Here is a 15,304-nt window from a genome sequence, read left to right on the forward strand (position 1 = left end):
GCCTGGTGACTGATTCAAAGTCAACCAGGTTGAGCATGCATGATCTCCCTTTCACAAAGCCAGACTGTGTGAGGTCTAAAGTTTGGAGCTTTCTTATATCTTTGGTAATCAGGTCCATGACAATGCGCTCCATAGCTTTACATGTCAGACTTGTCAGGCTAATGGGGCGATAATTCCCAGGGTCTGTAGTCGCTCCCCCTTTATAGAGAGGGATGGCTGTAGCAGTGCACCATTCAGTAGGGGCAAAGCCTGAGGTGAGGCTGTGACTAAACAGGCACACAGATGTGGTGCCAGTTCACTTTGTAGTTCATGTAGAACACAGCCAGGGATATTATTGGGTCCCATAGAAGCTGTATTCTTGGCCTTGGACAATGCAGCTTTAACCTGTGCTGCAGTAATGCTGGGTGCCTGGCAATCTTCCGGTATTGTTATTGGTCCTTTAGAGAGAGAGAAAGGGGTAAAGTTGGCACTGAATGTCAGCCAGTATGTTGGCATAGTATAGGAGGTACCATTGTGCAGTAACTCAGAGCAAATCTGGGTGTTGCCATGGAGGTTCTTGATAGAACTATAGAAGGCTTTGTGATAGTTTTTAGTGTCTGCCACAATGCTGTCTTCATAGCTGGTTTTGGAGGACTTGATGAGGGATCTCAACTTTTTGTTGAGACTAATAAAAGAATTTTCCAGTCTTGGGACTTTACCTTTTTCTGCAACAGTTTCTTCTTTCTATTGAAGAGTTTATTAATGGCAGGGGGGGCCACCAGATTGGATTTTTTTTTTGTTGTTGAGAGCGTCTTGGTTCTGTTGGGTATGACTAGATCCATGCATGTATGTACATGATTCAGTAGTCATGCAGCTATTTTTCATTGGCACGGGTGCCGTGAAGTTAGCCACCTCTGTTTTTAGGAGCCCAAAGTTAGCTTTGGAGAAGTTTTTCTAGGTGGTTACCTTTGCGGGAGGTGTGGGTGAGATGTGGATTTCCATGGAGATTAGTTTATGGTCAGATCTGACCAGAGAGGGATTGACTATTAGTCTAGAGCAATGGTCGCCCATGTTAGTAATAACCAGGTCAAGGATGTTGCTTCCTGTAGTGAGGATCAGAATGAGCTGGTCCAGGGCATTGAAGTTGAATTCCAGGAAGCGTTGGGCCAGTGTATTGGTGCTTGAGTAGTTTTCCCAGCTGGTGGAGGGGTAGTTGAAGTCTCCTAGTATGAGAGTGTTGGGTCGGACCTTGATAGATTCCAGGGTGCTTAGGAACATGGAGTGAGAGTCTACTGACATGGTTGGGGACCTATAGCAGGCTATGAGATTGCTGTTTTACCCAATGTTAGTTGTACCTGAAGCATTTCAGATGCCTTATGCTGGGCTAGTAGTCTGGAGGCGTGCATATCCTTTATGAATATGGAGACACCACCACCACCTTTGGAGCTTCGGTCCATGTTTCGAGGTTGAAACGTGTGGAATGAGTTATAGCCTGGTAGTGCAGGGGTGCTTTCTGCTGCTTTAAACCAGGTCTCTGTTACAGCACAAATGTCAATGTTCTCCATTTTGAGGAGTGTTTTGAGCAAATGCATCTTGAGATATAGACTTCTAGCATTGAGCATCATGACCCTGAGATTGCATTTATTTATAGCTGTTACAGTGGTAATTTGATCTTTGGAACACCACCTAAAAAGGCACTATAGGTGTGGCAAGAGCCTTAGCCAGTGCCCGTAAACCCAGGGGTGACACATACAGGCCATCTCTGGCAAAGCATCAAGGTCTGTCAGTCATGTCATCCCAAGCAGACAAATACTGGATCCCCTTAGAATGACACCAGAAATTTAGCAAATTGTTGAAGTCAATCATTTTTTGTTTGTACTGCAATATCATTCTGGGTGACAGTAGGATACTGCTCAGGGCTAGGGTCATGCTTGCCTGGGCCACATAATCCAAGAGCTCCACCATGTCTCTATTCATGTAGTCCAGGGAGGTGCATCTCGGGTCATTCACACGCACATGGACAATGACAGAGTCACACTTGTATTTGTTGTGGAGTAACCTGAGTGCGCATGTTATGTGTTGGATTCTGGCACCTAATAGACAGCTGACTGTTACCTTCTTATTCAGCCTAGTGAGTGGGACATCTGTGTGCCTCACTATTGAGTCACCTGTGATTAGTGTGTTGGACAAGGTGTTTAGCCTTAGGGGCTTAGGTTGAGGGGCACACTGTGGAGGTGAGCTATGTGTCCTGTGGTTTGTGTTTTGTTCTGGTGGTCAGGTGCATTTCTGTCTTGGAGGTCTCTGCTGTTTGGGTAAATTTCTATTGAGAGCCTCCACGAAGGTGGGTGTGTGGTTTGTGTTTTTATGTGAGAGCTGTGATTGTTGGTGTTCTGGAGGGTTATGTGTTCCGTGTGGTGCAGGTGTTGACCTTCTCCTCTTGACCAATTAGTCCAGTCTTAGCTTCCAATTTGGTAATATAAGTGCAGCTCTCACAAGTCTGAGTGTTGGGAGGTAAGAGGAGAGGGTTGTCTGTGTACATGTGGCAGTTGCTACACTGCCTCAGGATGCCTAATTGCTTCAGGTTAATAGGAGAAAGCACAGTGAACTGCCCTTTAATCATGTCAGGAGGGGTGGTCATAACTACTAAGTACTGGAGCTATTTCCACAAAGAACGTCTGGTGCTGATGGCACTTAGGTGTGCTACAATAATTGCTAGAAAAACCTGTTGAAGTGAAAAGTGATTAAGCTATTTGAAGTGCAAGAGAGAGAGAGAAAGAACAAGCAAGATCTAAGGGAAAAAACTGAAGAGCAGACTTTCTGGTAGCAGTAATAGTTTGCCTCAACTAGGCTGTGCTGCACGGAGCTTAAACAAGAGCAAACCCGCACAAACATGGGCTTTTAAACCAGAAAGTTGAAAGGGATGGAAAAAATTGCCCACATGGCCAATAAACTACAATTTCTGGGCCAGACACCACTCCTCTTGTAGTAGATAGGCTACCTAGTGCTTACCACTCCCACTGATAAGCTAGAAGGCTTCCCTCCAACACAGAAAGGCTTGGGGGGCTCAGAAGCTTACAAAACAGTCCTGGATACAGCAAATCTGTATCTGGACTAGACTAGTTACAGGAAAGGTGGGAAACAAGCTTAGAACTTTCTTTAACAGAAAAACAGCTAAAACAGCAGTAAACACAATTCAAATGCAGTGCAAGCTAGCACACGAGTGTGTAGCAATATTAAAGCAGATGCAGTTTAAATAAATGCAATTAAATTAAAAAAAATGAATAAAACAAGTGCAGAAAGCAGTAAATTAGGGAAAAATCAATATTCAATGAAAAGTTAGTGAAAACGTAAAGTCAGTGACCCTGGACGGCCTGATCTTAGGATTTAAGGCACAAGATTCCAAGAGCAGGATAAGTTATTTCTTACACTTATTTCACTGAACTGCATTTTTGAAACACTTATAATTGTGCTATACAGTTGATCTACATTTTGCACTGTTATAAAGCTTTTTTATTGTTTCACTGCATTTATGTACTGTTTTATACTGTTTTAACAATACTTCAGTGTAAACTGCTGCTTTTTCATACTGAGCGTTGTATTTTCTGTTTGTGAGTGCTCTATCTGACCTTTTCTGTGCATTTTTGATAATTGTCTGTTTACAGTTAAAAGCATTCTAGAGTCTGCTCCTTGATCTGTTTAAAACTTTCATTTAGTGGCTACAGCTAGTAACTGTAATAGTGTGCATTACTATATTTGCATTTTTTTATTTAATTACTAAATTATAAACTGCTTTTTCATACTGAGACTTGTATTTTCTCCTTGTGGGTGTTCTTTCTATGCTTTTAAAGTGAGGTTTCTGTGCTCTGCTCAGGTGGCATAATCTTGATAGATGCCTGTTGTCTAGGCTGGTAGTTTTGTTTGAGTTTCCTGTGTTTCTGGCAGCCATTTCCTGCTGGTTGTCTTCATTATTATTGAGAGTAACAAGGTCTCCTGACCTTCTGTAGTACGAGTGATTGGGTAATAGCAGGGGCTGAGTAGTAATCTGATCTTTCAACTCTTCCATTCTTACTGCTATATAAACCCTGTGTCTTATAAAGGTTCTGCGTGTATGGCTCAGGCTCTGGATTCCATTGCATAAGTGGGAATTCCTTAAGATTCCAAGAGCAGGATAAGTTATTTCTTACACTTATTTCACTGAACTGCACTTCTGAAACGCTTATAATAGTGCTATGCAGTTGATCTACATTTTGCACTGTTATAAAGCTTTTTTTATTGTTTCACTGCATTTATGTACTGTTTTATACTGTTTTAACATTACCTAAGTGTAAACTGCTGCTTTTTCATACTGAGAGTTGTATTTTCTGTTTGTGAGTGCTCTATCTGACCTTTTCTGTGCATTTTTGATAATTGTCTGTTTACACTTAAAAGCATTCTCGAGTCTGCTCCTGATCTGTTTAAAACTTTCATTTAGTGGCTACAGCTAGGAACTTATACTTGGTGGCTTTGCAGTTGCCCGCCCATACTGTATATTTGATCTGTGACACTCCTCCCAGTCTAGTGTCATTAGTTCACTCAATCTAATAGAGAACATTTGTGAAGATCGACCCACTCAGATTCTTAACGTTGAATTAACTTCTGTTCCAGCTTTCTCCATTTCCACTTTACTAGGAAAAAAAATTCTAAGCTTGCTTCCCCCCTTTCCTGTGGCAGGTCTTGCCCAGATACGGATTTGCTGTGTCCAGGACTGTTTGTGAGCTCCTAAGCCCCCCCCCCCCCCACTTAACTGGGGTTAAACTATTCCTGGCGCCATAAAGTCTGTTCTTCAAAATTTCACTTGCAACTAGCCAGCTTTTTAGTTTTAGCACTCATCTGTTTCTTTGAGCTCAGCACTTGTTCAGAACTCATTGTAAGCACTAAATAAGTTGCAAATTACTACATTACTCAACTTTTCTCACTTGTCTAGAGGAAAACAGTTTTTAGTACTTAATAAGCACCTATTCAGGCATGTCTAAAGGTCAGCTCCTGGTGTTTTCTCCTGTCTACCTGATGAATCTGGGCATCTTGGGACAATGCAGCAATTGCCTCATGTACACAGACAACCCTCTCCTCCTACCACCCAACACTACGACCTGTGAGAGATGTACTTGTATAGCCAAACTGGAAGCAAAGGTCTCTTCACCAAAGACTGGCCTAGACAGTCAAAAGGAGAAGGTAAACACTTGCACCGCACCACACTCATCACATAGTTTCTCAAAACCTACACCACCAAAACACACACACAGAAGCACAAAACACACACCTACATTCGCGGAGGCTCTCAGTACAAATCTACCCAAACAACAGAGACCTCCAAAGCAGAAATGCAAGCAACCTCCACCCCCAACACAACCCAAATGACACATAACCCACATACTCAGTGTGCCACTCAACTACAGCCCATAAGGCATAACGTACCCAACACTCTAGCCATAGGTGACTCTATAGTCAGGCACACTGATTTTCCACTCACCAGGCTAAACAAGGAAAAAGTTACTGTCAGGTGCCAGGATCCGCCACATAACGCACGCACTCAAGTCACTCCACAACAAGTACAAATATGACTCTGTCAATGTCCATGTTGGTGTGAATGACCTGAGACGTACCTCCCTGGACTACATGAAAAGAGACATGGAGGAGCTCTTCGATCTTGTAGCCCAGGCAGGTATGACCCTAGCCCTGAGTAGCATCCTGCCATCACCCAGAATGATACCACAGTACAAGGACAAAATGATTGACTTTAACAATTGGCTAAGCTTCTGGTGTCATTCTAAGGGAATCCAGTATCGGTCTGCCTGAGATGACATGATCGACATCAACAGACCACGCTGCTTTGCCAGTGATGGCCTGCACCTGTCGCCCTTGGTATTCTGGATACTGGCAAAGGCTCTTGCCACCCCTATAGTGCCTTTTTTAGGCAAGGTGCAAATGACAAATTCACCACCATAGCAGGTACAAGCAAGCAAAATCTGAGGGTAATGCTACTCAATGCTAGAAGTCTAAACCTCAAAATGTACTCACTCGAGGCACTCCTTAAAATGGAGAACATTGACATCTGTGCAGTGGCAGAGACCCGGTTCAAAGCTCCAGGGAGCACCCTTGCATTACCAGGCTATAATTCGTATCACACCTTTCGGCCACCAAACCCGGACCGAAACACTAAAGGTGGAGGCGTGTCCATATTCATTAAGGATATCCACACCTCCAAGCTAGTTGCTCAGCATAATGCATCCGAGATTATCCAAGTTCAACTAACTCTGGGCAAAACTGCAATCCAAATTGTAGCTTGCTACAGACCCCCACCATGCCCCAGGATTCCCACTCCTCTTTTCTTGATACACTGGAAAATATTAAGGTACAACCCAGCACTCTAATAATGGGTGATTTCAACTATCCTACCATTAACTGGGAAAACTATTCATGTACCAACTCTTTTGCTCAATGTTTTCTGGAAATCATCAATTCCAATGCCTTGGATCAAATTATCCACACCCCCACCAGGGGCAGCAATATCCTAGACCTGGTCATCACCAACATGGGTGGCCAGTGTTCCACACCAGAGGTCAGCTCCTCGTTGGTTAGATCTAACCACAAGCTAATCACCCTAGACATCCACATCCCGCTCCCACCCCCCATTAGGGAAACAACCGTAAAAAATTTCTCCAAAGCCAACTTCACGCTTCTTAAGACAGCAGTGGCAAACTTCACGACACCCATGCAGATGGACAATAGAGGTACGACTGCTGAATCCTACACAAATGCATTTTATAAACCCTTACACGAGTGCATGGATCATGCTATCCCTAACAGAACCAAGATGCTATCCTCCAAAAAAAGGAAGCCAATCTGGTGGTCTTCTCTCATAAACAAACTCCAGAAGAAAGGAACTGTTGCAAAAAAGAGTAAAATCCCATGATTGGAGGAACTCCCTGGTCAGTCTCAGTAAGAAGCTGAGATCCCTCATAAAATCCTCCAAAGCTAGTTATGAAAACAAAATTGTCACTGATTCTAAAGACAACCATAAAGCATTCTATAGCTATGTCAAGAATCTCAATGGCAACACTCAGATCTGCTCTGAGTTACAGCACAATGACACTAAATATACAGAACCAACTGATATTGCCAACATCCTGGCAGATAGGTTCAGTGCTAACTTTACCCCCCTCTCAGCCCCTAAAGGACCCATCTTTATACCGGAAGAATGCAAAGTTCCTGTAATCACGGCTGCACAGGTAAAAACCTCACTCTCCAAAGCCAAGAACACAGCATCCATGGAACCTGACAACATCCCAGGCTGCCTTCTACATGAACTACAGAATGAACTGGCACCCCACCTAAGTACCGTGTTCAATCATAGCCTCACCTCAGGCTTTGTGCCCATTGAATGGCGCACCCCAGCAGTTATCCCAGTCCACAAAGGGGGGGCCACAACAGACCCCGGGAACTACCGTCCAATTAGCCTGATGAGCCTGGTCTGCAAGGTCATGGAATGTATCATCATGGAACTCATAAACAAAGACATTGGAGATCTCCAAACTCTGGACCCCACACAGTTTGGGTTTGTAAAAGACAGATCATGTCTACTAAACCTGATAGACTTCTTTGAAGTAGTCACCAAAGCCATAGATGAGGGTAAGGTGGTTCACACAGCCTATCTAGATCTTGCCAAGGCATTCAACACCACCCCCACTCTGGAATTATAGATAAACTCACTAAACTAGGTATAAATCCCTATGTCACAAGATGGGTTGCCAACTGGCTTACTGACAGAATGCATACTGTGAAAGTAGCAGACTCCAAATCAGACTTCAGACCAGTGACAAGTGGTATACCACAGGGTTCAGTCCTGGGTCCTCTCCTGTTTGGTATGTACTTCTCTGAAGTACAGGCTAACACAGAATGTCTTTGGCTAACTATATTCGCAGATGACTGCAGACTAGGAGCCATAATCGAAACTCCTAACGATGTGGACATCCTACAAAACGGCCTCACTGAGACAGATGACTGGTGTCAAAGACATGGTCTCAAGCTCAATGCCAAAAAGTGCATGGTCATCCCCTTTGGTAAAAACTCTGTACCCATGAACTACCACATAGGCGGTAGTCTACTTAACACCGAAAGTGTGATAAGAGACCTTGGGACGCAGGTAGACAGTAGTCTCTCCTTTAATAATCACATTGCACAGTGGTCAGGAAATCCTTCTAAGTGGCACACCTCATCACAAAAGCTTTCTCATCCAGAAAAAAAGAGGTCATTGTTCCCCTCTACTCATCACTCATTAGACCCATTATAGAGTACAACGCCCCTTTTGGTATTTACCTCACAAGACATCTACAACAATTGAAAAGGCCACAAAAATACCTCACAAAGAGGATTACTGGCCTCAAACAGATGCCTTACGCAGACAGTCTCAAAAAACTCCAGCTTTACTCCGTCGCATATCGCCTACTCCAAGGCGATCTCTGCCTAACATACAAAGCTATGTCAAACCCAGAGCTGTTGGACATGCTCCACTTAAAGAAATCCCAATCCCTCCGAGCTACACGCTCTAGGGACCTAAACCTTGTCACTACAATAAACAGAACATGCTGGAGGGATAGATTCCTGTCCCAGAGACTTCCCATACTCTGGAACAGGCTACTTATCTATGTCATTCAGAGCTCCTCATTAGCACTCTTCAAGAAAAATCTTGATGATTGGATGGGTAATAGGAAATTCACCCCGGGGATCACTTCTGTGGTTCTGCTTGACAGAGGCACAGGAAAATAATTTTCTTGGGTGGCGAACGCCAGGGTACCTTTCTGGCTAGCCTAGTACCTACCTATGAAACACTGAGAAGTCCTTAAATATTCTGAGATCTCCTGAGGTAACCTCTCAACCATACCTCATTATGAGGAGCATTCCTCATTTTGAGTCTTTTTTAAAACTCCATTCTCGGTGCTGTTTTGTACTGTACCATGCATTAATTAACATTTTTAAAACTAATATCTATGATAATTTTGAATCATATTATTTCATAGAAATCTCTTTTTTATAAGTATAAATCACACATCTTAACCATGCTATAAGCTTCCCAATTGACGTTAGTGTTCCACGTTTTGCTCATGTGTTCCTTAACATGAAAGGTAGTGCTCTGCATTTTGCTGACAGAAGCTTGAGAGCTATGTTTGGTTATTAGTACTACTTACTCGTTTTTTTGATTATTGATTGATCATTTAGTTATGAAAACCACAGTTTCTGTAAGCCAAAGAGGAAATTCAAGTTTAATTCACATGTATAGTATTGTATAAGTTTGATTCAAATACGTGAATTGTAATTTTAGGATAACTGGTTCACTACATTGTTGGATCTTACTCTTATTAAAGGCTTCTTGTAAATATCTTAGGGGAATCTTGTTTAGAAAGATTTCCCAGATAAGTGCAGACAGTGATGCTGTTAATCAATTTTTATAAGAAACTGTTATTTTAAGTAAAATCCATAAAACTGAAATGAGGTAGTACATGTTGGTAATCAATGTTTGCTTATATTAACATTCATAATATGATCAAAATGATTATTAGATTATAACATTTATGTGTTTTATAAAAACCTAATTGTGTGTAGTATGTGCTTTTGCTTAAAGTGACATTCACTATAAGTTTTAAATGAGTAATTATAATTATTACTATTATACGTACTGCATTTTTTACATCAGTAAAGAAGATGTAAGTTACACTGATGTAGCAGCCTTGGGTATTTGTAAATTCAGGAGCAAAACAACCAAACATACTTCAGATTTTAAACTTCGTAAATCCGTCCCTATATATTTACAAAGGCTTGCACGGAGTCTAAGATTAGTGTAAGACGGCAGACAGCCAATATGTCTGCCGAGCAATCCAGCAACAGCCGGCAGGGGCGTACATGAGAGTTTCTAAAGCTACTCTTGCACGGACAGTGTTATGGTATGCAAATTACCTAATTTGCTGCTGAAAGCTATGCAAATGAGGTAAATTTGTGATCCAGGAAACACTAACCTGTCCGTGTAAGAGTAGTGTTATTTGCAGAAATGTACTCCGTTGGTAACGGAGTACCGTTCTGCAAATAGCTAAATGGAGCTATGACAGCTCCAAATAAAGGATGCATCTAGTTGAGTGAAGAATGCCAATGGCCAAATATAAGGCCATTGGCATTTGCAAATGTTGTAAATCCTTAAAATCCATTTTTTCCCCGATCTCCGATGTTTAAGCGTAGCGCAGCGCCACACAAACGTGCGGCGCTTTAAATAAAAAGGAAAAAAAAATGGAGAAATAGCCAAAAATGGGCATTTTCACTAAAAAGCTTGTTCTGCCATGCAGGTGAATGGCAGGCTGAAAACACCATGGCCACTGAGTAGTGGTTGCTAAGGGGAGGAAGCTCAGTGTGAGAGATGTAACCAAGCATTAGTAGGCAATCCTGTGCAAATGAGGATAAGGATAGTGAATCACAATTTTCCCCGGCATGTGAGCCATGTCCCTAGAGTGTAAGTGTAGGCGTAGGGGAGTAGTAGAGTAGAAGATAGGTGACACCATGAGGGGGTATGTCTGAAAAACTGTAAGCTTATTGGAGCACAGTGGCTTGTGTTTGCCCTGAGTTGCTCAGGATTGCAAGAGGCGTGTCTACAGTTGTCCTAGCTGAAAACAAGAAACCAAAGGCGTACGCCGTGGATATATCTGAAAGTTCTTGCAAACGGGCACACAGCATGTGCGCCCGTGTGTGTGTGTTTGCGCGGCGCTGCCCTGGGCAGAAACAGAAAGGGAAAAGGAAGGAAAAGAAGTAGTAGGAAGTTAACCAAGGAGTACTAGCAGAGCTGCCAGGTGAAATATATCAGAATCAGCCAATTACACAGGCAGTAGACTAGCCCAGCCCAGCACTTTAAACTCTGTAAACAGCAGTCTACCCTGTTTTTTTCCAAGAACTCTGCAACACTGCAGTATACAAAGAGTGAAAACTTAAAATGTTAGGGGCTACTATTGCTATCATAAACCAACATGTGCAAGATGCTGAGGGTGGTGATGTTGTGAATGCTGCTGAGCAACCCACAGTGAGGAGACGGAGAAGAGTGTACAGATCCAGGGTAACCTACCAGGGGCTACATGAGCTGGAGATAGTGGAGCGCCATAGAGTGGACAGAGACCTCCTGCAGCAAATTGTTGAGCTGTGCCGGCCACGCCTCACACACAGAACAAACAGAGGGAAACCCATCCCAGTGGATACCAAGGTATATGTTGGCCTACAAATACTAGCTACAGGTACTTCCAGAGACCAACTGGTAATATGATGGGGGTTTCACAGGCATCAGCATCCAGGGTACTGCATCAGTTCCTGGATGCCATGTCAACACATGTCGGTGACCACGTATATTTCCCCAATTCCCATGAGGCATTGGCCAGCAATATGCGTCTTTTCCACCAAATAGCAGAATACCCTGAGGTAGTGGGTGCAATAGACTGCATGCACATACACATCAAAGCACCACCTGGTGAGCGGGGTAGGGTCTACATCAACTGCAAGGGCTTCCATTCCATCAACTGCCAGGTCGTGTGCGATGCCCAGTGCATAATAATGAATGTGTGTGCTGGCTGCCCTGGAAGCTATCACGATTCCCACATCTGATGCAGCTGTACCAGAGATTTGCCAATGGGGACATCCCTGACGGTTACCTAGTGGGGGATGCTGGATACGCACTGGAGCCGCGGCTGATGACACCCATCAGAAATGCACACACATCCAAACAAGAACTCCATAATGAGGCACACGCACAAGCAAGAAACATTATTGAGCGTGTGTTTGGGATGCTCAAGTCACGGTATCGGTGCCTGGACACATCTGGTGGAGCCTTGCAGTACTCACCAACTACATGTACCCAAATTGTCATGGTATGTGCCATGTTACACAATAAAATCCTGCGAAAACAGCTGCAGCAGGAGCAGCATGGGGCAGGGCCAAACAGCCCCCCACCATTGCCAGGGCCATCACAGGCAGAGCATGACTCAGAGGAAGAACAACCTGAGCCTGCCCCAGTAGGCAGAAGGAGGCATGCCCAGTATGCCTTGGCCTTGGCAAAGAGGCAATGCATAGCACATACACTGACTCAGTAGGAACCCTGGAAATGACACCTCTCTCTGACTCACACATACAATAAAAGGGATGCCTAACTTGACACTACCTGTTTTCAAACATGTATAGGGGGTGTACTATGTGCATCCAACATAGGCAGCCCTGCAGCACCACCTGAGGCATGATTGCCCTATTTTCAGCAATATAAAGCAGTGCTAAGCACATTTTACCACTATTTAGCATATTTAAACACAATTGCGCTGAGCTGCACACCACGCTAACTAGCGCAATGTCGAGCAATGTTGGGCAAAGTTGAGCAAAGTCAGGTAAACATGCTCACACCTGCTTTACTGTTCCTTAAGCAGTTTGGTCTGCCCAGCAGGAAAATAAAAAGCAGTGACAGGGCTCGAAAGCAGGATACTGTGCAGTATAGTCACAGTACTGAACCACTAAGCCATGACAGCATTTCACTGGCACAGACACAGCAGGACAATTGTAGACTAACACAAACAAATGCTGTATCATGCCCTCTGAAGAGGCATATGAGTAATTTTCCCCCAGGCCTATGCAGACAGATAACAGCAGGCCAGGCAGTGTGATGTGGGTTGGTTAGGCTATGAAGTCACAAACTAATATACGTGAAATTGGAAGCTAAGATCTGTAGTACAGTAGTATGCCTCAAGCCATTACAATAGGCAACAATACAGACTGAAATGGAGTACCTGACCTAGCAGTGCAGGCTTAGCAAATGTGTTATAAGTGTCAGGTGAACCCCTCATCCTATGTACACCCACAGTAACAATCAGGTGTGCCCCCCGGGTAGAAATGTACAAATAATAGCTGTCCCCCCTGTATGTAGAAATGTTGATAAGTCTATGCAAAGTGACTCATGGAAGCCCTGCAGGCACAGCGTGCTTCCTGTCTATGTACAACACAAAGGTGAGCCCTGAAGTAAAAACCAACTTGATTTTTCACACACACATAGTATATATGTCCATACTGGGCATGCTCACACACTTAAACAAATTTAGCAAATTTCAGTCAGCAACATACTGAAAGGTCATACTGGGTGTGCTCACACACTTAGCAAATTTCAGTCCGCAACATACTGAAAGGTCATACTGGGCATGCTCACATACTTAGGCCATGTCTGTGTACAGCAGTGGACCACACATATCTGGTAGTTGCAGTTCTTACCCCAGGAACTTGTCACTATTCACAAATCCTGCCTTGCGCACACAGTTATATGAAAACAGACCCATATAATATATTGGACTCCTGTCATAATCAAACTATGTACTACAAGTACTTAAGTTGTTCAAAGAAAGTGAAAATTCAAAGAAGATCAATAAATCTCTGATCAGTATCCTCAATAAACAATGAGCACTCCTAACATTATCCAAGCCATGTTCTGGCAAAAATATTGCCAAAGAGTCCATAGAGAACCATGAAGCTTTCTTTAGCTATGTCATAAATATCAGTGTAAACTTATATATGTTCTGAGTCATTGCAAACTGTAAATGAATACATGTACATGACTGACATTGTCAACATCTTGTCAGACATGTTCATACATATTTACCCCCCTCTCACTGACAAAAGGGCCCATTATCATACCTGGAGATTGTGAAAACCCAGAAATCACATATACAATGGTTAAACAGCTCTTTCCATACCTAATAACATGGCGTCTATGGGATGACATGGTTTCCCTAGCTGTGTCATATGTGAACTCCAAAACAAACAGACCTTGCACCTGAACAGTCTGCTGAGACTCACCCTCTGTACAGGATATGAAACTGATGGTTACAGCAACATTTGGTATACTCCACAAGTGTTGATGCACAACAACAGACCATGGGAACTATTGTCTTATAAGCCTATTAAGCCTGATCTGTAAGGCCATGGAGTCCATCATGATGGAACTCATAAACAGAGCTATTGGAAGTCTACAAACACCCAACCCTACCCATTTTGGTTTGGTCAGAGGCAGATCATGGTTCCCAAACCTGCTAGACTGTTTTCAAGGCAGTCACCCAGGACATACATCAATGAAATGAGCTACACACGTCCCACATAGACCTTGAAAAGCCCTTTTCCAACATCCCAGACACATGTCGTATCCACAAAATCAACAACCTGTGCATAAATATGTATGTCATCTGATGGATTGCCAACTGGGGCACATATAGATCCCACAAGGTAAGAATTGTGGTCTCCTGTTCAAGCTGGTAACAACTGCTGTCCCCCATGGCTCAGTCCTGGGACCCCTCCTGTCTGGTGTATACTTTTCAGAAATACAGTCAAACACACGAGGGCTATGTTTAGCAAAGTTTGTGGATGACTGCAAAAAGTTGTCATAATCGATGTTTGGGATAACAAGAGGACATCCTTAAAAAGGGTCTCAGTCAGACAGATGTGGTGTCAAAATTATGGCCTCGAGCTACAGTCATACAAATACCATATAGGTGCCAACACCATAAATATGGAGGTGATAATAAGGGATCTATGGACACATGTGGATAGTCATCTCTACTTCCAGAAATACATTCACAAAGTGGTTAGAAAATCATGCTATGTGTTCCCACAAACTGCCAAGGTCTTTGCATGTAGGTCAAAGGAGTTTCCCACTACTCATCAGACCCGTCAGAGAGTACCACAACACACTTGTGATGAATCTGACTAGGCACCTTCAGCAGCTGGAAAGACCACTGAAGTACCTCAACAAGAGGATTACTGGCCTCAAACAATTGCCCCATGCAACAAGACTGTTGCATACTGTCTACTCAGGAGATCTCTGCCCAACAGACGGGTCCATGTCCAATGAAGAACTGATGTACATGCACTATCTGAAGTAAACCCAAGCTCACTGTACCACATGCTCTAGGGATATCATCATCACAACATTAAATAGAACATTTTGGAGGGATACATTACTAACTCACAGACTTCCCTTGCTTTGGAAAAGGCTCCCAACCGACATTAAGCCGAGTCCCTCACTGACACTCATCCAGAGGAGCCTTGATGAGTGTATGTGAAACTGAACTGTCACACCATGGATCACTTCATCAGCTGTACTACACAGAGGCCTAGGGAACTAACTCCATAGGTGGTGATAGCTGCACACTCTGGCCATACTAATGTATGCCTTCAGGGAGATACCTATTTCCTACCTATGTACACACATATATATATATATATATATATATATATA

Source organism: Protopterus annectens, chromosome 5.part0 (genome assembly GCF_019279795.1).
Source record: "Protopterus annectens isolate FY-2018-M chromosome 5.part0, PAN1.0, whole genome shotgun sequence".
NCBI lineage: Eukaryota > Metazoa > Chordata > Ceratodontiformes > Protopteridae > Protopterus > Protopterus annectens.